This window comes from Engystomops pustulosus, chromosome 7, assembly GCF_040894005.1.
Source record: "Engystomops pustulosus chromosome 7, aEngPut4.maternal, whole genome shotgun sequence".
NCBI classification, from domain to species: domain Eukaryota; kingdom Metazoa; phylum Chordata; class Amphibia; order Anura; family Leptodactylidae; genus Engystomops; species Engystomops pustulosus.
Genome location: NC_092417.1, coordinates 55259351 through 55284168, shown reverse-complemented (window position 1 = coordinate 55284168; position 24818 = coordinate 55259351). Strand labels below are relative to the sequence as shown.

General features: G+C 42.1%; 1 protein-coding gene and 1 long non-coding RNA gene across 3 annotated transcripts in view; one reads left to right on the top strand and one right to left on the bottom strand.

Moving 5' to 3' along the window:
• The window catches only part of MDGA2 (MAM domain containing glycosylphosphatidylinositol anchor 2), a 453765-nt gene that overhangs the window by 234202 nt on the left and 194745 nt on the right, over window positions 1-24818 (top strand). The window lies entirely within an intron of this gene.
• The window catches only part of LOC140069829 (uncharacterized), a 61950-nt gene continuing 45937 nt past the window's right edge, over window positions 8806-24818 (bottom strand). The window contains exon 3 of the long non-coding RNA XR_011848860.1: window positions 8806-8922. This is a non-coding gene — a long non-coding RNA (uncharacterized lncRNA). The remainder of the gene's footprint in view (window positions 8923-24818) is intronic.

Here is a 24818-nt window from a genome sequence, read left to right as displayed (position 1 = left end):
TAAAGATGATATTGAAAACCAAATCTGCTGATGGTTTGTCCAATGGGTGCAGTATAGAGGGAGAAGAGAAGAGGACCTAGGACTGAGCCCTGAGGAAACCTGGGCTTTACTATGTTATACTAATTATACAACCTAATACTACATAAAGTATTTATTGATTATTACTTATTATTATCCTGAAACATACTCAACAACTAATGTGTGTCCATGACTTAAAATATAAATACAAAAAATGTCCTTGGGATAAAAACGTAGAGCAGCTGAGTAATTATAGTAACATTGGGAGTATTCAACCAGTATTTTGTGAGCGCCAAGTGTATTGATATAACAGAGATTTTTGGTACATTTTACTATGTACAGCCTGGGGTTTTTGAATGTGAAAAAACTGTGATGTGTTATTTTTTAAAGGCAAAGTGTCATCACATAATTCTGTAATTTTAAAGTTTATATGGTATATGTAAGTTTGGGAATTTTGTAAATTCTAGTAAGATTTCTCCATGATTCTCTGAATACTCTGTTTGGGCTCTGGCTGCTGAGTTCTTAGCTGCTCAGCTCACTGCTTTCTCAGCTGCGGGTTTAGTAATACAACGGATAACCAGTCAGCTGCTGGGGGCGGCATCTTTGGGATAGATATATGACTACTGCTCAGGTGACTCATTGCTGGTTATTTGTTTCTTCTGTGACCTGACTCTCTGAACGTAATTACGCCTAGTCTTTATCCAGAACTCTGTACCCTGATCTGATCCAGTAACCCAAAACCTTGACCTGGCACCAAACCCTGAACCTGTACTCTGATCCATGTTTAAGAGCCTGCAACCAATTACTGTACTTGTACCCCTATTCCGTGCCTGTTTCCTAAGTCTGCAGACTTATCTGCCTTGACAGAATAAATATTTCTCTTAAAACCCTGACAATTACTAATTGTTTAGAAGTGTGCTATACAGTAGTAACCTCATTTACATCACAGACAGGATCACAATAGAAGACAACAGCTTCATATCTGCATAGAAATCACCATCACTGCTTCCACTACTGACAAGATGATATCACAGCTTATCTGTTACTCCTATCTGCCCAGACCAGACTCAAAACTCTCCATAGGCTTCAATAAGTTGTTCTACTCTATTGTTGCCTATCTCCATGAAGCTGCTGTAAAGCATTTCACTAAATGCTGTTACACAAGCTCAACCAAGATGACAGGCTCCATAATTAAGGGCATAATAGAAAAAAATGCCACAATCAGGCAATGAAAGCCGGTTGTCCATGGTGGTGATGGAAGTGGAGTCTTTTTACCAAACAATAGTCAAGACTTCAATTTCAATAAAGAATTTGCCGTTCCCACAGCAGTTTATTATATTACGAATTTTACTTAAGAAAAAAAACTGAAAAATTACAGAAAAATACAATCTGTTTTCTACACAAGTTGTGTAACATATAGGCCCCCTCTGTGAGGAGGATAAAGGTGGGCATCTGCAGGAATCCATTTAATAGGAGAGAAAGGAACCTTACTGAATGAACGAACAGCACATCAAAGGCCGTCATTCTTTGCTGTATGGACGACGCATTATATGTACTTCTGCTGAACAAGTCTCCATTCTATAGTTTCAATAGAGACTTTCACTGTTCAGAACTTCCAACCTTGTGATGTATTTTTAAGCTGATCTTTAAAGAGTATTTCATGTGTAATAATCAGTGATATTTTTAAAGTAATATAGTAACTACTATAAATCATTTGTGAAGGCTCACTTGGACCCCTATGCCTCAAGAAGCTCAAGACCCCTCTATCACTTGCTGGGTCAGAGACACAACTTACATGATACATTTCACAGTGAGAATCAGGAGATTTGCTACATTGAAGTAATGACATCACATCATTTTCTAATGGAGTGATCCACTTTGCAGCTGTCTATAATTGAAGGAAATTTGTCATAAGGATGAAGGCCCTCAAATGGCCACCAACCTGTTATGTAGGACAGTGACAAGATCACAATGATGTCGCTCTATATTCTGATTCAGAGATTTAGCTTTAGCCTAACACACATTGAACAGTTTTAAATGACCTATAAGGAGTCACGGAGGCAGAGAAGAGTCCCACTGGGATGTCACTCAGTGGCTATAGTGTTGTTCCTTTGTTCATGTACATCATGACAAGTCTGGGTGGCAGCTATTGAAGGTAGTTTATGAAGATGTACTTTCCTATGGGACATGTAAAGTTAAAAAACCCCAAAAGGGTTTCCCACTTTGTAAATATTCTTTTTTGTTAACCCCTAGCTGCATCACAACAGGATATTAAGTTGTATGACAGCTGCTTCTGTTGTACTATCCTGCCATGGTGAGCACAAGCTCAGAAGTTAAAGGGGTATTCCGGGAATATGAACGTCTGACACAAAAATCCATGATGATATAACTAAATGAATAAAAAAATACTCAATGTCATTAGTCACAAAACGGAGCTTAAATAGTTTGATTTTATGATTTACAAAATTTATGGCCTCTCTAAAGTAGGTGGAGTTATCACTAAGATGGCCGCCACTGGAAACTACAAGTTCCATGATCCTTTAGTACTCAGTAACTCCTCCTACCACTTATGCTCTGCTCCCAGTGATGATGTAACAGGTTTTCTTGCTCTGTTACCATAGTAATGATGTGTAACTGCCATCACCACAACACTGGCCATACTGGATGCACTGCAACCAACCGACTACAGCCAAACTTAGTGGTGATCACATGACCCACCCAGGCAGGTGCCGGACATGTGATGTGGACATGTGACTAGCAGCCATCTTCTGTCCTGCAACGGACCGCATGGAGGAAATTAACGGGCTGATTAAAGGGCCGGTAGCATTTTAATTCTTCATTACAGTCTATGTCACCAGCATTTTCTGCTAAGGGGAGCAAAATTTTAAATAACAACTAATTACACATTAGCTTATATTTTGAGTGCCCATTTGTATATGAATTATGCTGATTCCTGGAATACCCCTTTAAGCTCATCAGAGCAGGAGTCCAGCATACACTGATAGTTGTGCTACTGCCACAGTGCGCAAGGTATTCTGAAGGCTATTCCCTGTTCATTGGCACCACACAGTGTCACAGAGTACAGGACATTATAAGGGGGGCAGCTGTATCAAAAGGAGGCAGTAGAAGAGGTGGGGCTGTGGGAAAGAGAACCACAACCACTTAGGTTGTGGTTAGGTAAGGGTGAGGTATACATTTTTTTTAGGGACTATGGGGGCAAAAGCGCACCCACACCAGTCCCTGGGGAAAAAAATGTGCCATGCAGCCAGTTTGTGGTAATAAAATGGTTGGAGACCATTGCTCACTGCTGTGAGTTTCAATGATCAGTACAAGGTCTCATGTACATCACAGTTTTTTTTTTGGTTTTTGAGGTCTTAAAATGGCCCTATTGACTTTAATAGAAAATACGGCTATGTATCTGGTCACCGTATTTCTCACTGCACCGTGAACTGGCCATTAGACCGCAATGTAAAAAATAGAACATGTCCCATTTTTTAACATTCTTCTGCTGTACAGTCTCTTGTTAGAAGTCTATGGGAGCACAAAAAGAGACCTACATATTTGGGGCCATTTATATTATCTATATTTATCTTATATCTGCCTGTCTTTTTTCCATCTGCTACTTTGGTAATTTATTCTTCTCACTTTTTCCTTGTGTTAAATGTTTTCTTTTAGATCTCTTTTTGACATTTGTTACAAATGTCTCAAGTCACTTCTTTCCATTTTCTAAGTTAACTTAAGAATGGTAACGTCTAGTGTTTTTTGCGTCAAAATTTAGTAAATCTGGAATAGAAGATAAATGTGTCTTACTGACAATAAACAAATGTCTGGTGGACATTTCACAATGTCCACAAAAAGGCGCAAAAAATGTCAAGGCGCCAAAAAAGTCTCAAAAAGACAGAAAAAATAAAAAAAAAATAAAGATAACTGACCCCCATTGTGTTGTCCACCATATAGGATCTGTTTTTGCAGTGGATTGCCCGGGAGACCAGGTCATGTAGGTGCCTATCTATCATATTTTTTGGCAGATATTGCCAGTTTACAGTGGCATATGAGTCACATATGGTTGACACTTGGCCTTCTATTTTCAGCCAGAAAACAGCCGCAAAAACGCCAACCGCAAAATGCGTATGGTCATGTGCATGAAGCCTAACTCTGTAAGGGAATATGAAAGACTTTAAAGATTACAGAATTACTACTCATATTAATGGGCCATCCATTTAATGCATGGACTTAGTCCTCCAGAGAGGAAAAGATATTCCAATTCACTATCTACTTGATCAAGGTCCCGTTTTGAGGATCTACCTATTAACTCAAAAATACTCTATAGAATCTTTGAAATTGGGTTTTGCAATAGGAAAAAACGTTCTGTAAGCAACACACTATTATCCCCATAAATGACACCAGATCTGGGCAATTTATAGTAAACGAGGCTGGAAAAGGCCCAGATCTGTTTACTGAGCAAATCTAACTACCAGAAGATTTAGCAGAATAATATAAATGAGGTGAATGATGGGAACTGGCAGACAAGTGAAATCTCACACAGGTAATATAAAGTCTGGCATTTCAGAAGAGCTTTGATGCTAAAGCACATTATTCCTTTCATTTCTAACTCATTTCAGTTCTGGCCACCCTGTCATGTTCAAAGTACAACAAAAATACTTTTTGGGGAAGAAAATGTAAATCTATGGATTGAGACTAAGAGACAAAACTTAATGTTTAACAGAAAGTTCTTAAAATTACAGGTGTTATACACCTTACACAAGTATTTTTTTTAAATATGTTCTCCTAAAAATAAATTCTTTACAAGGTTGTATTCTGAAAACCCAATAATCAGGTGTCATCTGAAGGGGAACCTTACAGCAAGTGATCAGTTTCCCTAAAGTGCCCCCACAGGAAAATAAAAGCATTACATGAACCAATAAATTGCAATGGCAAATTACTCCTTGATTTCAATTAGATTTCTGTGAATAAAAAATATTATTCTTCAAATGTAGAAAATGTGCAGTATGAAAAAATACATGCATACTAGACATTTATTATAAATGGATACTACAGAGTAATGTGTCAGCATATGATCCAAACTCCTCCCCTTGAATTGGCTGATATATTAAGAGGCTGATATCTGGCATCATTTGTCAAGCTCAATTCTATGCCAGATCCAGCCTGGCATAGGACTGCACTATAGCATGCGCCTGAAACAGGCCAGCATTGCCCCGTCCCTGCCCAAGTGGTGTAGGGGGCAGAATACAGTATGTGCAATTCCCAACTTTGCACCAGGAATGGGGACTAAATCACATTTTGTACACCTGGGGCCAGATGTATCACTGTTCTGCGCTCAAGTCTCGTTGTTGCGCCTTAATTCTGGCGCATTGTTGCTACAACCATCTGTGATGAGTTGAGTTCCTGCCTGTTATTAATCACTTTACTTTTGCCAAAGTTTAGGCACAATATAGGCGCAATGTTAGAATTGGCAGTAGAATATCTAGATCAGTGATGGCGAACCTTCTAGTGGCCGAGTGCCCAAACTGCAACCCAAAACCCCCTCATTTGTTGTGAGGTGCCAAACAAAAATTAAAGCAGTGACTTATTGCTCCCTTTTCAACAACTTTCAATCATATTGGCCTCCTGAGGACAGCAACACAGTAGGAAGATGGAAAATTTTCATAATTTTAGCTTCTTCCAGTGTCCCTCTGTACACAGAGAAAATAGTGAGGCCGGCAGGAGGTCCTCCAAAGATAAATTGGCCCTGTCTACTCATTCTCCCTCTTCCTACAGTCCCAAATAGCAAAGTAAGTATCTAAATATCACTGAAAGCAGCATCTTTTAAGTTGCTTGGAACTTCAGGAAGATTCTTTGAATCCTGTCTGGTGTGCTGGGGAGATGGCCCCGGTGCCCACAGAAAGGGCTCTGAGTGCCGCCTCTGGCACCCGTGCCATAGGTTCGCCACCACTGATCTAGACTATATAGATATCTAGAATATAAAAAATAGATGTCCCTTCGTGTTATGCTTTCCGTATTTTTGTGCACACCATTAAACTGTCGACTTTATGTTAACTAAAATATAAGCTGTGATTTTTACAGTTTTGAAGCTGATCCTAAACAGCATGGAGCATATCTTTATATGACATCGTCATGTGTCCTGCCATTACTCATCCTGTCAGCTGTGTACTTTCAAGACCAAGTCACTTACAGATTGTCACCGATGTGTGTCAAATTTCAAGCATTGGGATTGCCCTGCTCGCTGAACACGTGCCTATAGTGCTTATTTGTACATTTGGATTCTTATCTGCTCTTGTGTTGTGTGTATAGGTTTTTGTAAGAGTTTTGATTTCAACAAGGGATGTACAACCTGCTCCTGCGAGCACAGAAAAGCCTTAACTTGTGCAACCTAAAGAAAATGTTGTCCCTTCACCATGTGATGATAGCAGTGATAGGTAATCAGAGATAAGTGGTAAATTACTGGCTACACATTAATAATCTTTATTTATATAGCGCCATCATATTCTGTGCTTTACAGATCAAGTTGTAACTAAGGAACTCAAAGTATGAACCAGACACAAATGATTTAAGAGCACTTTGTAGGGGCGTGGAGAGGGTCTTCTGAATTATTTCCCTTGGACAATAACAATGGTCCTGTGGTAATCAAGCACTATCCAGGAAAATATTAAAAGAAGTAATAAACCTAACACAGAAATGATTTTATAGAAAAGCCCAACCTAAAACATTCAGAAATATGTATGTAAAAGTTTGTTCAGCCAACTGGATGTCTGGTTAGATTACAGGACAAGATGGCTACTCCATTGGAGTAACTTTTGCCCACCCCTAAATCACGATGTTAAAGAGAAGGTCCACCATCCAAATCTGTTCTCTTTGTATTGTAAATTAAGTTTTAAAGCAACTTTAAGAATATCCTACATTTAAAAAAAATATATCACTATTGTTTTATGTCTGAAGCGTTTATGCAGGCTACTGTGATGCCATGGAAACAGGCTCCAGTTAGTTAAATTCAAACCATCCAAAACCAGAATATATGATTTTCTTTTCCTCATCAATGTCATCAATAAGACACACTAATATGAAGTACAGACAACCCCTAGTTAAAAACGGACCTCTCTGCCCACTGTGACCTCTGGTGAAGCTTTCTGAATGCTTTACTATAGTCCCAGACTGCAATGATTAGCTGTAAAGTGTCTATAATGAAGCTTTATTGATAATCCTTAGTCCCATTACAGCTAAAAATTTTGAAACCCCAATTGTCACTAGGGCAAAAAAAATTTTTTGTCTGGAACTACAACAGTAAAATATTAAATTTCGACTTACATACAAATTGAACTTAAGAACAAACCTATGGAACCTATCTTGTACATAACCTGGGGACTACCTGTATTTTTAAAGTGCATATAATCTCGCAGAAAATAAGCCCTTATATGTCCAAATTGCCAAAAAATAAAGATTGTATAGCCAATAAAAAGTGACAATGCATAATCTGCTCTGAATGGTGCAGCTTCCCTTCAATGCCCTGGCATGCGCCCATACTGCAGTTTACCAACACAAATTGAGCGGAAAGCTGAGCAGGTTCCTCAAAGGTATGATTTTGCGTTTTTATATGAAAATGTGAAAATCGAGTTCTAAGCCTCATAACATCCTACAAAAATGAGGGGGCGCATAAAAAAAACCTAAACATGTAAACATAAAGCAGACATTCAGTAAGCTATGAAATTATGTTGGTGTTATGATTTTGCATCAGAAAAGTTGAAAACTTTGAATTTCAAAAATTGAGAATTTTCCCAAATATGTACTTTTTTCATAAATAAATGCAAAAAAAAGTCATCCCAATTTTTCAACTAACAGGAATTGCAATGTGTCATGAGAAAATCACCTGGATATATTCCAAAGTTATATCCACTTTTGGTTCAACATTAATCATTAAGGGGTTAATGTAGCATATTGCAGAGTTTACTTTATCACCTGCACTATTCATTTCTGAAATAAATAAGCTTCAAAGGTTAACTTACAATTTAAATTTGTGATTTATTATTACACAGTTTCCGTGGGACAGTTCTACATGTGTCTGTGGAGCTCCGCTGCCCATCAGATTTATTAAGTGGCTTTTGGCCCTGTAATACATCTTTTTGCAGATTTCTTATTTGTTGTCTGCCAGTTGCAGAAATAGTTGCAAAACACATAAAAAGTTGCGGCACATACACCGTGGGGAGAGACTGGAATAATTTTGCGTGAATTTACGTGAATGTCAGGGGCAGATTACGACGGACTTGGATCCTGGACTGTATGAATATTGTTGCCCCTACAAGTGTGGAATCACTTCCAATGTGTAATCAGCTTTTTGGGAAATGAAGGATGTGTCCCTTCTCCCTGCTTTCAATCTGCGGTTTCAGGACCTTTGGATGACCTTCAAATGTACTGAGATGGCTGTTGTATACATGTATTGACAGCAGGAACAGATTTCATGGGTGGAGGTCCTTCTCAGCATAAAATTTGGTGGGTGGTTTGAGTGGCCATGGGCCCCCTAGAATGCTTGGGTCCCGGAATTTGATGCAAGAAGGGTGTGTGTCAAATTGACTTTGCTTTGGTCTATGTTTATTCATCGCATAGAAAAGACACAAAACTCCCACTGCCCCACAACGACAACATTGCACCAACACAAAGCCACACATAGATTAAAAAAATTGAAAGAAACATCACCTCCTCTGTGTTTTACATATTAACTTAATATTGTATATTTTATTCAAAGATCAAAGTCTTGGGGGGTACATGACAGATTCCGTGCAGGCTATTAACAGCGTTATAGCAAAACCCTGACTTTGACTTCTGTATTATCTCCTACCTTGGATCCCGTCTTGCATCGGTGAACCAAATTTCCATTCTTTTAGCTCGAAATCTCTGCATTTTGGGAGAAAGAAATTAAATTGCTTAATGTAAACTTAATTGCACGTCATAAATGTACATGTTTAATTTTATTTGAAATCACTGAATTCTCCCGTGTAATTTGCCGTGCGGTAATTGAAACGTTTGTACAGTTATTTCCTAAAACAATAATTTGCATTCATCTTGACGGATCCAGTTTCATCAATATCCCATCAAAGGGTTTTTATTAAGACAATGTAACGATGATGATCTCGTTTTCCCTATGTTAGATGATACACGTGTGAATTTCATATGCAAATAACAGCATCCCTTATACACTGACACCATGTAAACAATTCAGACGACATCTTAGTATTGAAAAAAAAAAAATAAGGCAACAAACAGAATAACGAGTGGAAGATTTGTATTTTTATTCTATTTCTATAGTAAAGGCCCCGGGAAAAGAACAGAGGCCGCTATATTTAGACCGCAGTCTGATTTGAAAGATAAATATACATAATTTCCAGAAGTATTTTGGAACGGTGGCTGAATGAAGCAATCAAGTCTCTTTTCAATGCTTGAACACATTCATTTTAGGTGGAAGAAAATAAATTATCATATTAAGCATCACTACAGTCTGACCCAAGCATTTTCTGCCATTATGATAAAAGCACTGTTTTTGCAGACACATTTGCCGATTTTAACTCATTAGCTTGTGCTATTTGGAGCTTCAGTTTGAAAAAAAAGGACTGCTAAGTGGAAGTCTTGTGTATTAGGACAGCAACAGACACTGTGATTAATGGGCTTTTCTTTATATGCCCTTAAAGGAACACTCCAGATAGGACTAATGCTGGATGTTATGCCCAGTATGGGATTCACAAAACAATATACAGGCAGTGCCTTGGTTACGTATAGATAGGGTCTTTAGGTTTGTTCTTAAGTTGAATTTGTATGTAAGTTGGAACAGGAATAGTTTAAAATTGTAGCTCTAGACAAAAATTATTTTTGTCCCAGTGACATTTGGATTTTTAAAATTGTGTGCTGTCCCGGGACCAAGAATTTTCAATAAAACTTCATTACAGACACCTTACATATAATCGTTGCAGCCTGGGACTATAGTAATGGCATCCAAAGAGCTTCATCAGAGGTCACAGTGGGTCGGGAGGTCCTTCTGTGACTAGGGGTCGTCAGTAAATTGGGTGTCCTTAAGTAGGGGACCGCCTGTATGACTCAGGGATTCTATCTTAGGTGATCATTGGCCTTACTTTAGACATAGCGCAGTGTATCAATTTTACCTGGGATGTTCTTTAAATGAAAGACCTTTAAATGTAGCAAAATAAAATGGATTAGTAAAGCCAGTTCATTGAAATGGAACAATGGGTTTTCAAATCTGGTCAATTCTCCTGGGGTTTCCCCTTATGATTTATATACAAATATACAAAGAGATCATATATCTCTCCCAGATGTTTAGCCACAACCCCTTCCTTTTCCACCAAACTAATTTTATAAATTCACAGCTACACGGCAATATTAACCGATAGGCTAGCTCCTTAAAAATAGCTGACACAATTTCTTTTAGTCATCCAATACATCTACAATATGAACTTGGGGGTTTTATTATCTGTAGCATGAAGTAGGTTGGTTCATTTACTGTATAATTTATATAATTTTCTGGTGAAGAAACAACAAGTGGGACACAAATGTGAATTGGAATGAAATTTATTGGCTATTTCAAACTTTTGTAAAAAATAATAAACTGGAAAGTGGGGGGTGCAATATTATTCAGCCCCTTTACTTTGAGTGCAGCAAATTCACCCCAGAAGTTCAATGAGGATCTCAGAATGATCCAATGTTGTCCTAAATGACTGATGATGATAAATATAATCTACCTGTGTGTTATCAAGTCTCTGTATAAATACCCCTGCTGTGTGATGGTCTCAGGGTTCTGCATCATGAAGACCAAGGAACACACCAGGCCGGTCCATAGTAATGTTGTGGAGAAGTTTGAAGCCGGGTTCAAAAACAATTTTATATCTTTATGTTTGAAGCCTGAAATATGTATCCAGGATAAAAAAAAATGGCAGTTTTCATCCAGATCTAGTGCCACACATGACCAATGAGCTTTAAATAACACATCTGCATTCTAGGGGGAATTATTAAGATTGGCGCATCATAATATTTCCTCACTCCCCTACCGGTGCACAGCATGCCGAAAGAACTAAGATGGTTCAGCCTGAATTAAATCAGTGCCAGGTCAGACCTGGCATAGATTTCAGCTATAAGCTGCACCCGTAATCCGGCACAGGCTGTAGTAAATTTGGCTGCCCATGGCATCTCCATCGCAGACACCACAGAAAACTGCCATACAAGGCATCATAAATCTGCCCCACTGTGTATAAATTGTAAATTATGGGTATAGAATCAACAGCATTTAAATTATTTTTGCTAATTTCAACCCTTGCAATGCAAAGCACAGCAGAAACCAGCCATGTGCAACAGGCTCATTCAACAGCAAGCCTGCCATGGTTGTCCCTAGCCTATGTTTTTTCTAGAACAATATTCACAATGGGAGATATACAAGAACTTAATATGTACCAGCAATTTCTTCTATGTGCTCCACACTTGTGAATGACATTCGAGATCCCCCTTCCCCTTGTTATGTACTCATTCCCCACATGAAAATTTTCCTTTAGGCACCCCTCTCCCACCCAACAATACACTCCATGCATGAAAGACATCATATTAATAAGCCTTTTATGCCTGCATCAAAATAAAGGATGATTTTAAGCTCGGATTTTGAAAGCTCCTTCTGTGATGTGAAAGAAAAACTAGAGGTCCGAATTTTCAAAAGGAAAATGAAAATCTTTTATAAAAAGAACTTTCTTTTGTCTGTAGTGTCACCCAAAGGAAATCTCATCCCTAGATTAATATTTACTGCACAGTGAAATTCTGCCAGGCCTGAATCTAAATCTGTAAAATCATGAAAAGGAGCCTGAAACTTACAGTACGTGAACTGAAAACATCTATTATTTGGTCTACTCGTCATATTAGCTGGTCAAGTTGGGACCCTTCTTTTATTAAAATGGCAATAAAAGGGAACCTGTCAGCAGAAACTGACCTACCAAACCACTACTAATATGATGTGGCGCAGCATAACACCTTCCTGATCATATTTCACTTGGTGGCATCAGCCAGATAATTAACTTTTAAGTGAGATGGAGATTGGATGTATAAAGTCACTGAGCAAAGTGGAGAGTAAAACTGACTGAAGTCAAGCTCTCCCCATCTCTGAATGCCTCCTTCACTGTAATTGATGTTCCTAAGCCAGAGAAATCTTTAACCAATTCTCCCGAATTTTAGTTTTAAACACAGCCAAAGGGGAATTTTGAATCTGTAACCTAATAAAAACAATTTATACCTCACTGTACAGTTGATTTTTTTGAATGATGTCATAAAAGAAACATGATTTGGAAAGTGTTAATCTGCTTCACAATTTACTGCTAGTGATTTATAAGGTCAATTTCTGCTGACAGAAGTGAAAGGTAAAAATTATGATATACCTGTTTCCCTGAAAATAAGAAACCCCCTGAAAATAAGGCCCGACGGACCCCGCATTTACATGATCTATGGGGGTCTCAGCACAGAGACCCCCACTGATCAGCAAATTAGGCCCTTTCCCTTGGAAAGCCCCTTTAAAGGACATCTACCACCAGGATGAAGTATGATAAGTATAACTATATCATTTATATACTGCAAGAGGTTGTGATATGTGTGAAGATTTAATGGGATAAAACCACTGACTGTTGCATTGTGCTACAAACAGCTACCTGGACGAGAAAGGAAAGTGCTATTGCTACATATGATAAATTGGAAACAATGAGAAATAGAGTCACAAGAAATTCAAGATGAAATGTAGTGTTTGTAGAATTATTAGGATGTTAGAGAAGTAGTTGACATAATGGTCCTTAACCCCTTTAGGGTGCAGCCTTTTTTTGTTTATATTTTACTCACCACCTTCAAAAATGTATAACTTTTTCATTTTTTCGTGGACAGAGCTGTATGCGGTCTTATCTCTACATAACAAATGGCAGTTCGTAGTGACAATATTTATTATTCCATGTCTTGTAATGGGAATCGAGAAAAAACTCCTAATGCGTTGAAATCGATGAAAAAAACATAATTGCACTATTTTCTTGTAGGCTCTGTTTTTACGACATTCACTGCGCTCAATAACACCTCTACTTTATTCTCGGGTTTGGTACAATCACAGGGATACTAAATATATACAAGTTTTATTGTGTTTTAATACATTTTTAAACTTAAACTTTGTGTAGGTAAAAAAAAAATTAGCGCACTATGTGCGATTCTATCTCGCCCTTCCAGCCGCTTTGTCTTTTGTTGTCAGCAGCTGCTCTTAGATTATGTGGAGGCCCCAACATATCAGTAAACTGAGAAACTCAGTATCTGATATTCATAAAATCTTCTTTATTTAAGTCCAAGAATAAAAACAGAACACATATCCACAGAGACCAACAACCGGACCTACGCGTTTCAACTGATAAAGCCTTATTCATGGTCTGATCAGCCAAAACGTGTAGGTCTGGTTGTTGGTCTCTGTGGATATGTGTTCTGTTTTTATTATTTTATGAATATCTGCCGTCTAAGTCTGCAGTTGAGTGCTGAGTATCTCTTCCTTTCTCCGTAAAAAAAAATTGTTTCGCCATCTTCTGACACTTTCTGACTTTTTCATACTTTGGTGTAAAGAGCTATGTAAGGTGTCATTTTTTGCAAGATGAGCTGACATCTTCATTTCTACCATTTTGAGTAGTGTACAACCTTATGATCATTTTTTGTTAATTTTTTTATATGTTTTGATTGACCGGACATTGTTGCAGTGTTACCTAACATGTTTATGATTTTACTTGTAATTTATTTTTGTATCAGTTCTATGGAAAGGGTGAGGATTTGAACTTTTATTAATTTATTTTTATAATTTTTTTCCTTTTTTTAAAACTATAATTCGGACCTCCTAGGGTACTTTAACCTTAGGTTGTCTAGTATCGTACAATACACTGCCATACTACAGTATATGTGGACTTTCCACATCATCTATTACAATGTGCAAATTGCAGATCTGCATAAAAAAGATCTTTGGGGAGCAACAGTTTGCTGCCAAGACAACCTTGGGTCTTTCTAAGGCCAGTGGCTCTCATGTCCGTCGGAGAGCCACTGGAGTTCACGGATCGTTGCTGGGTGTAGGTAAGCACGTGTTAAGCGACACTTTTTTTAAAAAAATACGTCAGGTTTTCCGAATCCGCCGGGTTTTCTGACGGCCACTCCCCCCGATTTCCTTCGCATGCATGCCGGTGCTGATGCGCCACAATCCGATCGCGTGCGCCAAAAATACAGGTCAATTAAGGGAAAATCGACACAAAACGGTAATATTCAGGAAAAACGTGATTCGGCCCCTTAGTAAATGACTCCCCCTTGTCTTTGATTAGATCTACTGTCTTATTTTTGGGGAAACACGGTATCTTTTAAACAGCAAGATATGGTCAGCATTATTATAATTCCTATGGTAAGGACTAGACCACTTGTCCCTCCTGACGCCAATTTTTGTTGCTGCATTAACCAATCATTGCATGTTGTTGGTCTTCACAATGATGTCATTTAAATGATTGGATAATCTTGCCACATGAAGTTAGTAACTGGCTGAAGAGCAATTGTTTGATCCAGGGATTTAAAAGGAAAGGAAAATCAAAGGAATTGGCCAACTATCTAATGTGTATAAGGTTTTTCTGTAACCTGATTGAGGAAAGATGAAATATGCTACTATCTACCTTTACATTACAACATACTCTTGTGAAGAAATATAAAGTCCAATTTATAATCCTACATTGTTAATTCAGGTAGGGCAATAAAAAAAACATACATATTGATTAGAGATGAGCGAACACTAAAATGCTCGGGTACTCGTTATTCGAGACGAACTTTTCCCGATGCTCGAGTGCTCGTCTCGAATAACGAACCCCATTGAAGTCAATGGGAGACTCGAGCATTTTTCAAGGGGACCAAGGCTCTGCACAGGGAAGCTTGGCCAAACACCTGGGAACCTCAGAAAAGGATGGAAACACCACGGAAATGGACAGGAAACAGCAGGGGCAGCATGCATGGATGCCTCTGAGGCTGCTTAATCGCACCATTATGCCAAAATTATGGGCAACAGCATGGCCATGACAGAGTGACAGAATGAAGCTAGATAGCATCTAAAACATCTAATAATTGACCCTGACACTATAGGGGACGGCATGCAGAGGCAGCGGCAGCAGGCTAGAGAGTGTCATGGCGACATACCCTAAATGGACTCAGGCTTCAAACCAATGGGTGGCAGAGAGGAACCAAAGGAGGTGAGCAAGAAGCGCTCAAATAATATCGGTACATGATAAAAGTTTGCCAGTATATTTTGTGGATTACACAGCAGGGTGGCGACAAAGTTAACAAGTTTGTTGTGGAAGCCATGAAAACAACCCAAAATTCTGCCTGACACAGCTCGTTTGATAAGGGGACCATGTATGCTTACAGTTCATGCCAGTCGCTGCACTGGCTGCCAGTCTCCTTTCGAATACAGTTTAAAATAATAATAACCCTCATCCATAAAGCTCTGTATAATGCTGCACCCCCCTACCTCTCCTCTCTTATCTCAGTCTATCGCCCAACCCGTGCTCTTAGATCCGCCAGTGATCTTAGATTAACCTCTACCCTAGTGCGGACCTCCCACTCGCGTCTCCAAGACTTCTCTAGAGCTGCACCAATTCTATGGAATGCTCTGCCCCGGACTATCAGACTAATACCTAACCTCCAAAGTTTCAAACGTGCTCTTAAAACCCATTTCTTTAGGCAAGCCTATAACACTCATTAACTGCATGAAGTTTTAACTCTTCTACTAACCCGTCCTGTGTCGTCCTCCCATCTGTTATCCAGCAACCAACAGGCACCAGACTTCTCTGCAGTCCCATTCACCCTGGACCTGGTATATAAGATGACGGCTGAGTGGTTCAAGCGACAGCAAATCCATTTATTATATTTTGTTCTATTCCCTAAGAAGAATGGCTTGACCATTAAATATTCTTTTACCTCGTGTTACCCCATCATCTTCATAAACCGTAAGCTCTGGCGAGCAGGGACCTCACTCCTGTTGTTCCATACAAATGTTGTGCTCTGTTACATTACATTTGTATTTGTTTCCTATGATTTGTAAAGCGCTGCAGAATATGATGACGCTATATAAATAAAGATTATTATTATTATGGAGGCAGTGAACTAGTAGTAGATTAAAGGTGCTGCAACTATGTTAGTTGGATCTTGTGATGGAGCTGGCGCTCTGCAGCCAGGCGAGCTTTCGCCAATCCAAGCCCCTGTTTCTAGGCTACTCCCCAAACAGCACTTCTAAGAACCTTTTGTATAAGATCAAGTGTAGTAGCGTTCTTATAAGTTTAGGATATGCCGGGTGAGGGGAATGTAAACAGATGCGCAAGAAGCGCTGAAATAATATCCCTAAATGGTAAAAGTTTGCCAGTATATTTTGTGGATTACACAGCAGGGTGGCGACAAAGTTAACAACTTTGATGTGGAATGCCCTGTAATAGCTCTTGGGCGGTGTGCCTTTTATCGCCTAGGCTCAGCAGTTTGAGCACCGCCTGCTGTCGCTTAGCGACGGCACTGCTGCTGTGCCTAGAGCTACCGACTGATGGCGCCATGCCCACGGATGGTAATTCGGAGGAGGAGGAGGTGGAGGAGGGGTGGGAGGAGGTATAGTAGGCCTTTGAGACCTGGACCGAGGTAGGCCCCGCAATTCTCTGCGTCGCCAGTATATGAGCAGCCCCAGGGTCAGACTCGGTCCCAGCCTGCACCAAGTTAAGTGTAGTAGCGTTCTTATAAGTTTGGGATATGGCGGGTGAGGGGAATGTAAACAGATGCGCAAGAAGCGCATGATGCGCATGGAGCTGGCGCTCCGCTGCCAGGCGAGCTTTCGCCAATCCAAGCCCCTGTCTCTACGCTACTCCCCAAACAGCACTTCTAAGAACCTTTTGTATAAGATCAAGTGTAGTAGCGTTCTTATAAGTTTAGGATATGCCGGGTGAGGGGAATGTAAACAGATGCGCAAGAAGCGCTGAAATAATATCCCTAAATGGTAAAAGTTTGCCAGTATATTTTGTGGATAACACAGCAGGGTGGCGACAAAGTTAACAACTTTGATGTGGAATCCATGAAAACAACCCAAATTTCTGCCTGACACACCTCGTTTGATAAAGGGACGATGTATGGAGGCAGCTATATGGACGACTTTTGGAGGTAGCAATGGAGACAACGTGTGGAGGCTGCTATGGAGACAATTTAATTTGGATAGTGCCTGTATGTGGCAGTCCCAAACATTTTTCAAACCAGAGGAGCAGGTAGGTGGCCCTCCAGTAAAATGGAATAGATTGAGTGCCCGTATGTGGCAGTCCCAAAAATGTTTCAAACCAGAGGAGCAGGTAGGTGGCCCTCCAGTAAAATGGAATAGATTGAGTGCCTGTATGTGGCAGTCCCAAAAATTCTTCAAACCAGAGGAGCAGGTAGGTGGCCCTGCAGTAAAATGGAATAGATTGAGTGCCTGTATGTGGCAGTCCCAAAAATGTTTCAAACCAGAGGAGCAGGTAGGTGGCCCTCCAGTAAAATGGAATAGATTGAGTGCCTGTATGTGGCAGTCCCAAAAATTGTTCAAACCAGAGGAGCAGGTAGGTGGCCCTGCAGTAAAATGGAATAGATTGAGTGCCTGTATGTGGCAGTCCCAAAAATGTTTCAAACCAGAGGAGCAGGTAGGTGGCCCTCCAGTAAAATGGAATAGATTGAGTGCCTGTATGTGGCAGTCCCAAAAATTGTTCAAACCAGAGGAGCAGGTAGGTGGCCCTGCAGTAAAATGGAATAGATTGAGTGCCTGTATGTGGCAGTCCCAAAAATGTTTCAAACCAGAGGAGCAGGTAGGTGGCCCTCCAGTAAAATGGAATAGATTGAGTGCCTGTATGTGGCAGTCCCAAAAATTGTTCAAACCAGAGGAGCAGGTAGGTGGCCCTGCAGTAAAATGGAATAGATTGAGTGCCTGTATGTGGCAGTCCCAAAAATGTTTCAAACCAGAGGAGCAGGTAGGTGGCCCTCCAGTAAAATGGAATAGATTGAGTGCCTGTATGTGGCAGTCCCAAAAATTTTTTAAAACAGAGGACCGGGTAGGTGGCCCTCCAGAAAAATGGAATAGATTGAGTGCCTGTATGTGGCACTCACAAAAATTGTTTCAAACAGAGGACCGGGTAGGTGGCCCTCCAGAAAAATTAAATGCATGAAGTACTATAGCAAGAGCCAGTGGGCCCTGTCAAAAAATAGCCATTTTCCTCTGCTTTACTGTACAAAGAGGAGGAGAAGGAGGAAAATGAGGAGGAGGAGGAGGAGTGGATCAATTATTCAGGTTGAGCTTCCTTCACCTGGTGGAGATTGGAAATTCTGAGAAATCCAGCCTTTATTCATTTTAATAAGCGTCAGCCTGTCAGCGCTGTCAGTCGACAGGCGTGTACGCTTATCGGTGATGATGCCACCAGCTGCACTGAAAACCCGCTCGGACAAGACGCTAGCGGCAGGGCAGGCAAGAACCTCCAAGGCGTACAGCGCCAGTTCGTGCCACATGTCCAGCTTTGAAACCCAGTAGTTGTAGGGAGCTGTGTGATCATTTAGGACGATGGTATGGTCAGCTACGTACTCCCTCACCATCTTTCTGTAAAGATCAGCCCTACTCTGCCGAGACTGGGGACAGGTGACAGTGTCTTGCTGGGGTGACATAAAGCTGGCAAAAGCCTTGTAAAGCGTACCCTTGCCAGTGCTGGACAAGCTGCCTGCTCGCCTACTCTCCCTCGCTACTTGTCCCGCAGAACTACGCACTCTGCCGCTAGCGCTGTCAGAAGGGAAATACTGTTTCAGCTTGTGCACCAGGGCCTGCTGGTATTCATGCATTCTCACACTCCTTTCCTCTGCAGGGATGAGAGTGGAAAGATTTTGCTTGTACCGTGGGTCCAGGAGAGTGAACACCCAGTAATCGGTGCTGGAATAAATTCTTTGAACGCGAGGGTCACGGGATAGGCAGCCTAGCATGAAATCTGCCATATGCGCCAGAGTACCAACGCGTAAGAATTCACTCCCCTCACTGGCCTGACTGTCCATTTCCTCCTCCTCCAACTCCTCCAACTCCTCTTCTTCTGCCCATACACGCTGAACAGTGAAGGACTCAACAATGGTCCCCTCTTGTGTCTCGCCAACATTCTCCTCCTCTTCCTCCTCATCCTCCTCCACCTCCACCTCCTCCGATATGCGCTGAGAAACAGACCTCAGGGTGCTTTGGCTATCAACAAGGGAATATTCTTCCCCCATCTCTTGTGACGAGCGCAAAGCTTCCGACTTCATGCTGACCAGAGAGTTTTTCAACAGGCCAAGCAGCGGGATGGTGAGGCTGATGATGGCGGCATCGCCACTGACCATCTGTGTTGACTCCTCAAAGTTACTCAGCACCTGACAGATATCAGACATCCACGTCCACTCCTCATTGTAGACTTGAGGAAGCTGACTGACCTGACTACCAGTTCTGGTGGAAGTTGACATCTGGCAGTCTACAATCGCTCTGCGCTGCTGGTAAACTCTGGATAACATGGTCAGTGTTGAATTCCACCTCGTGGGCACGTCGCACAACAGTCGGTGAGCGGGCAGTTGGAGGCGGCGCTGCGCTGCCCTGAGAGTGGCAGCATCTGGGCTGGACTTCCTGAAATGCGCACAGATGCGGCGCACCTTCGTGAGCAAATCAGACAGATTGGGGTATGTCTTGAGGAAACGCTGCACTATCAGATTTAACACATGGGCCAGGCATGGCACATGTGTCAGTCTGCCGAGTTGCAGAGCCGCCACCAGGTTACGGCCGTTGTCACACACAACCATTCCCGGCTTGAGGTTCAGCGGTGCCAGCCACAGATCAGTCTGCGCCGTGATGCCCTGTAATAGCTCTTGGGCGGTGTGCCTTTTGTCGCCTAGGCTCAGCAGTTTGAGCACCGCCTGCTGTCGCTTAGCGACGGCACTGCTGCTGTGCCTAGAGCTACCGACTGATGGCGCCGTGCCCACGGATGGTAGTTCGGAGGAGGAGGTGGAGGAGGGGTGGGAGGAGGAGGAGGCATAGTAGGCCTGAAACACCTGGACCGAGGTAGGCCCCGCAATCCTCGGCGTCGGCAGTATATGAGCAGCCCCAGGGTCAGACTCGGTCCCAGCCTCCACCAAGTTAACCCAATGTGCCGTCAGCGATATATAGTGGCCCTGCCCGGCAGCACTCGTCCACGTGTCCGTGGTCAGGTGGACCTTGTCAGAAACGGCGTTGGTCAGGGCACGGATGATGTTGTCTGACACGTGCTGGTGCAGGGCTGGGACGGCACATCGGGAAAAGTAGTGGCGGCTGGGGACCGAATACCGAGGGGCGGCCGCCGCCATGAGGTTGCGAAAGGCCTCGGTCTCTACTAGCCTATAGGGCAGCATCTCCAGGCTAAGCAATCTGGAGATGTGCACATTAAGGGCTTGGGCGTGCGGGTGGGTTGCACTATATTTGCGTTTCCGCTCCAGCGTCTGGGGTATGGAGAGCTGAACGCTGGTGGATGCTGTGGAGGATCGTGGAGGCGACGATGGGGTTTTTGTGGCAGGGTCCTGGGCAGGGGGCTGACTAGCAGCTGACACAGGGGAAGGAGCAGTGGTGTGCACGGCCGGAGGTGAACGGGCTTGTTGCCACTGAGTGGGGTGCTTAGCATTCATATGCCTGCGCATACTGGTGGTAGTTAAGCTAGTAGTGGTGGAACCCCTGCTGAGCCTGGTTTGGCAAATGTTGCACACCACAGTCCATCGGTCATCCGGTGTTTCCTTAAAGAACCTCCACACTTCTGAAGATCTAGCCCTCGCCGCAAGAGCCCTCACCACGGGAGCTTCACTAGTTGACAGTGGCGCTGATGCACCAGCTCTGGCCCTGCCTCTCCGTCTGGCCCCACCACTGCCTCTTCCAACCTGTTCAGGTCGAGGACTCTCCTCCGTCTCAGAAGCACTGTGTTCACCCGGCCTCTCAACCCAGCTTGGGTCTGTCACCTCATCATCCTCCGATCCCTCAGTCTGCTCCCCCCTCGGACTTCCTGCCCTGACAACAACTTCCCCACTGTCTGACAACCGTGTCTCCTCATCGTCGGACACCTCTTTACACACTTCCACTACGTCAAGAAGGTCATCATCACCCACAGACTGTGACTGGTGGAAAACCTGGGCATCGGAAAATTGCTCAGCAGCAACCGGACAAGTGGTTTGTGACTGTGGGAAGGGTCCAGAAAACAGTTCCTCAGAGTATGCCGGTTCAAATGCCAAATTTTCCTGGGAGGGGGCAGACTGGGGGGGAGGAGGCTGAGGTGCAGGAGCTGGAGGAGTGGCGATTTCGGTGACATGGGTGGACTGCGTGGAAGACTGACTGGTGGTGGACAAATTGCTCGAAGCATTGTCAGCAATCCACGACATCACCTGTTCGCACTGTTCTGGCCTCAACAGTGCTCTACCACGAGTCCCAGTAACTTCAGACATGAACCTAGGGAGTGTAGCTCTGCGGCGTTCCCCTGCTCCCTCATCAGCAGGTGGTGTCTCACCCCGCCCAGGACCACGGCCTCTGACCCCTGCAGTAGTTGGACGCCCACGTCCCCGCCCTCGTCCTCTACCCCTAGCCCTGGGGTTAAACATTTTTAAAATGAGAGTTATAACTTTTTTTTTTTTTTTACTTTTTTTTGTTTTTTTTTGTGTTTTTTTGTGTTTTTTGTTTTTTTTTGTGTTTTTTGTTTTTTTTTGAGTTTTTAGAACCAAACAATCCTATCCTATTGCTATGGCTATTTTCTAGCCAAGTATCAAAGGAAGCACACTACTATGCCAGATGAGATGACACTGAGTTAGTGCCTAATAGAAATCCAACCCCTACTGAATTTTCCCACTTCAGCCTTTGCTATGGATATGTGCGCCACTAAGCGCAGAACACAGCGGTCGCAAGTCTCACTACAAATTGCTCAGAATTGGCAAGTACATGCACTGCAGAAACTACAGCCACCAGCAGATCAACCAGAAATCAAATATATAGAACGCTACTGTAGGCTTCAAGAAGCTATTTGTATTCTCCTATGGCTATTTTCTAGCCAAGTATCAAAGGAAGCACACTACTATGCCAGATGAGATGACACTGAGTTAGTGCCTAATAGAAATCCAACCCCTACTGAATTTTCCCACTTCGGCCTTTGCTATGGATATGTGCGCCACTAAGCGCAGAACACAGCGGTCGCAAGTCTCACTACAAATTGCTCAGAATTGGCAAGTACATGCACTGCAGAAACTACAGCCACCAGCAGATCAACCAGAAATCAAATATATAGAACGCTACTGTAGGCTTCAAGAAGCTATTTGTATTCTCCTATGGCTATTTTCTAGCCAAGTATCAAAGGAAGCACACTACTATGCCAGATGAGATGACACTGAGTTAGTGCCTAATAGAAATCCAACCCCTACTGAATTTTCCCACTTCAGCCTTTGCTATGGATATGTGCGCCACTAAGCGCAGAACACAGCGGTCGCAAGTCTCACTACAAATTGCTCAGAATTGGCAAGTACATGCACTGCAGAAACTACAGCCACCAGCAGATCAACCAGAAATCAAATATATAGAACGCTACTGTAGGCTTCAAGAAGCTATTTGTATTCTCCTATGGCTATTTTCTAGCCAAGTATCAAAGGAAGCACACTACTATGCCAGATGAGATGACACTGAGTTAGTGCCTAATAGAAATCCAACCCCTACTGAATTTTCCCACTTCAGCCTTTGCTATGGATATGTGCGCCACTAAGCGCAGAACACAGCGGTCGCAAGTCTCACTACAAATTGCTCAGAATTGGCAAGTACATGCACTGCAGAAACTACAGCCACCAGCAGATCAACCAGAAATCAAATATATAGAACGCTACTGTAGGCTTCAAGAAGCTATTTGTATTCTCCTATGGCTATTTTCTAGCCAAGTATCAAAGGAAGCACACTACTATGCCAGATGAGATGACACTGAGTTAGTGCCTAATAGAAATCCAACCCCTACTGAATTTTCCCACTTCAGCCTTTGCTATGGATATGTGCGCCACTAAGCGCAGAACACAGCGGTCGCAAGTCTCACTACAAATTGCTCAGAATTGGCAAGTACATGCACTGCAGAAACTAAAGCCACCAGCAGATCAACCAGAAATCAAATATATAGAACGCTACTGTAGGCTTCAAGAAGCTATTTGTATTCTCCTATGGCTATTTTCTAGCCAAGTATCAAAGGAAGCACACTACTATGCCAGATGAGATGACACTGAGTTAGTGCCTAATAGAAATCCAACCCCTACTGAATTTTCCCACTTCGGCCTTTGCTATGGATATGTGTGCCACTAAGAGCTAAACACAACGGTAGCAAGTCCCCCTGCTAATTCCTCACAAAATGGTAATAGATGCAAATTAAAATAAAAAAAGTAGAACGTTATTGTAGCCCTAAGAAGGGCTGTTGGGTTCTTGTTGAATCACTCCTGCCTAACAGTAATCTACTAGCACCCTAACGCTGTCCCTGACCAGCAGCAGCTCTCTCCCTAGCGGCATCCAGAGACAGAATGATCCGAGCAGCGCGACCAGCGGCTAGTCTATCCCAGGGTCACCTGATCTGGCCAGCCAACCACTGCTATCGACGTGTAAGGGTACCACGTCATGCTGGGTGGAGTGCAGAGTCTCCTGGCTTGTGATTGGCTCTGTTTCTGGCCGCCAAAAAGCAAAACGGCGGGAGCTGCCATTTTCTCGAGCGGGCGAAGTATTCGTCCGAGTAACGAGCAGTTTCGAGTACCCTAATGCTCGACCGAGCATCAAGCTCGGACGAGCATGTTCGCTCATCTCTAATATTGATCCATAGTAAAGAATAAATTGTGGCTGAATAAATTGCCAGATCAATATTCCATCACAAATATATATTGCCCATAACCTGCAATATATTCTCTTTCAAAATAAACTCCAATTGAATTCCCAATAGTGTACTTTAATGTATCAACCATTATAAAATACAGTAAGTTTGCCCTTACAAGAGAAAATATATAGAAATGGTAAAACCAGATTCCTCTAGACACGTCCGATTGTGGGTGTTAACTTTTTAAGTGCAAAGGCTTGTTTGGTGCATCTTGATTGAGATCATTGCTGGAGGCAGGGTCTAAGATAAAACTAGGATAAGGCAAAATCCTTCAATACACTTAAATGGTGCCACTAGCTCATGGGTGCTGCCAACTTGTTGAGAGGCAGGACGTGGCCGCTGGAAACCTTTCTATAAAGAATCACTCATGGCTGTCATACAGCAATCTATATTAGACCCTGACAGTTCTACTGCTGATCTGCTTTATTAGTTAAAACAATTTAGTAATACTGCAGTATACTATATGAGCAATCAGATCCCTATGGTACATCTAGACAGCCCCCTAAAAAAAGTTAAAGTTGAATTTTTTTTTTGTGCCCTTTCCCTGTAATCATAAAAATAATAGATAGCCCCGTGTTTAAAAATTCCTGACACAGTATAGAAAAAAAAAGATTATCCCATGTGATAAATCAAGTAACTGAAAAAGAAACATCCAAATAGCAAAATCGCTATTTTTTTTGCTATTTTCCCTTCCATAAAATTTTTATAAAAAGTGATCAAAAGGCAATACAGTACTTAAAGTGGTTTCAAAGAAAACATGAGCTTGTCCTGCAAAAAACAACACATCATCCAGCTATATATGAAAATGTTACAGGTGTTATAATATGGTAA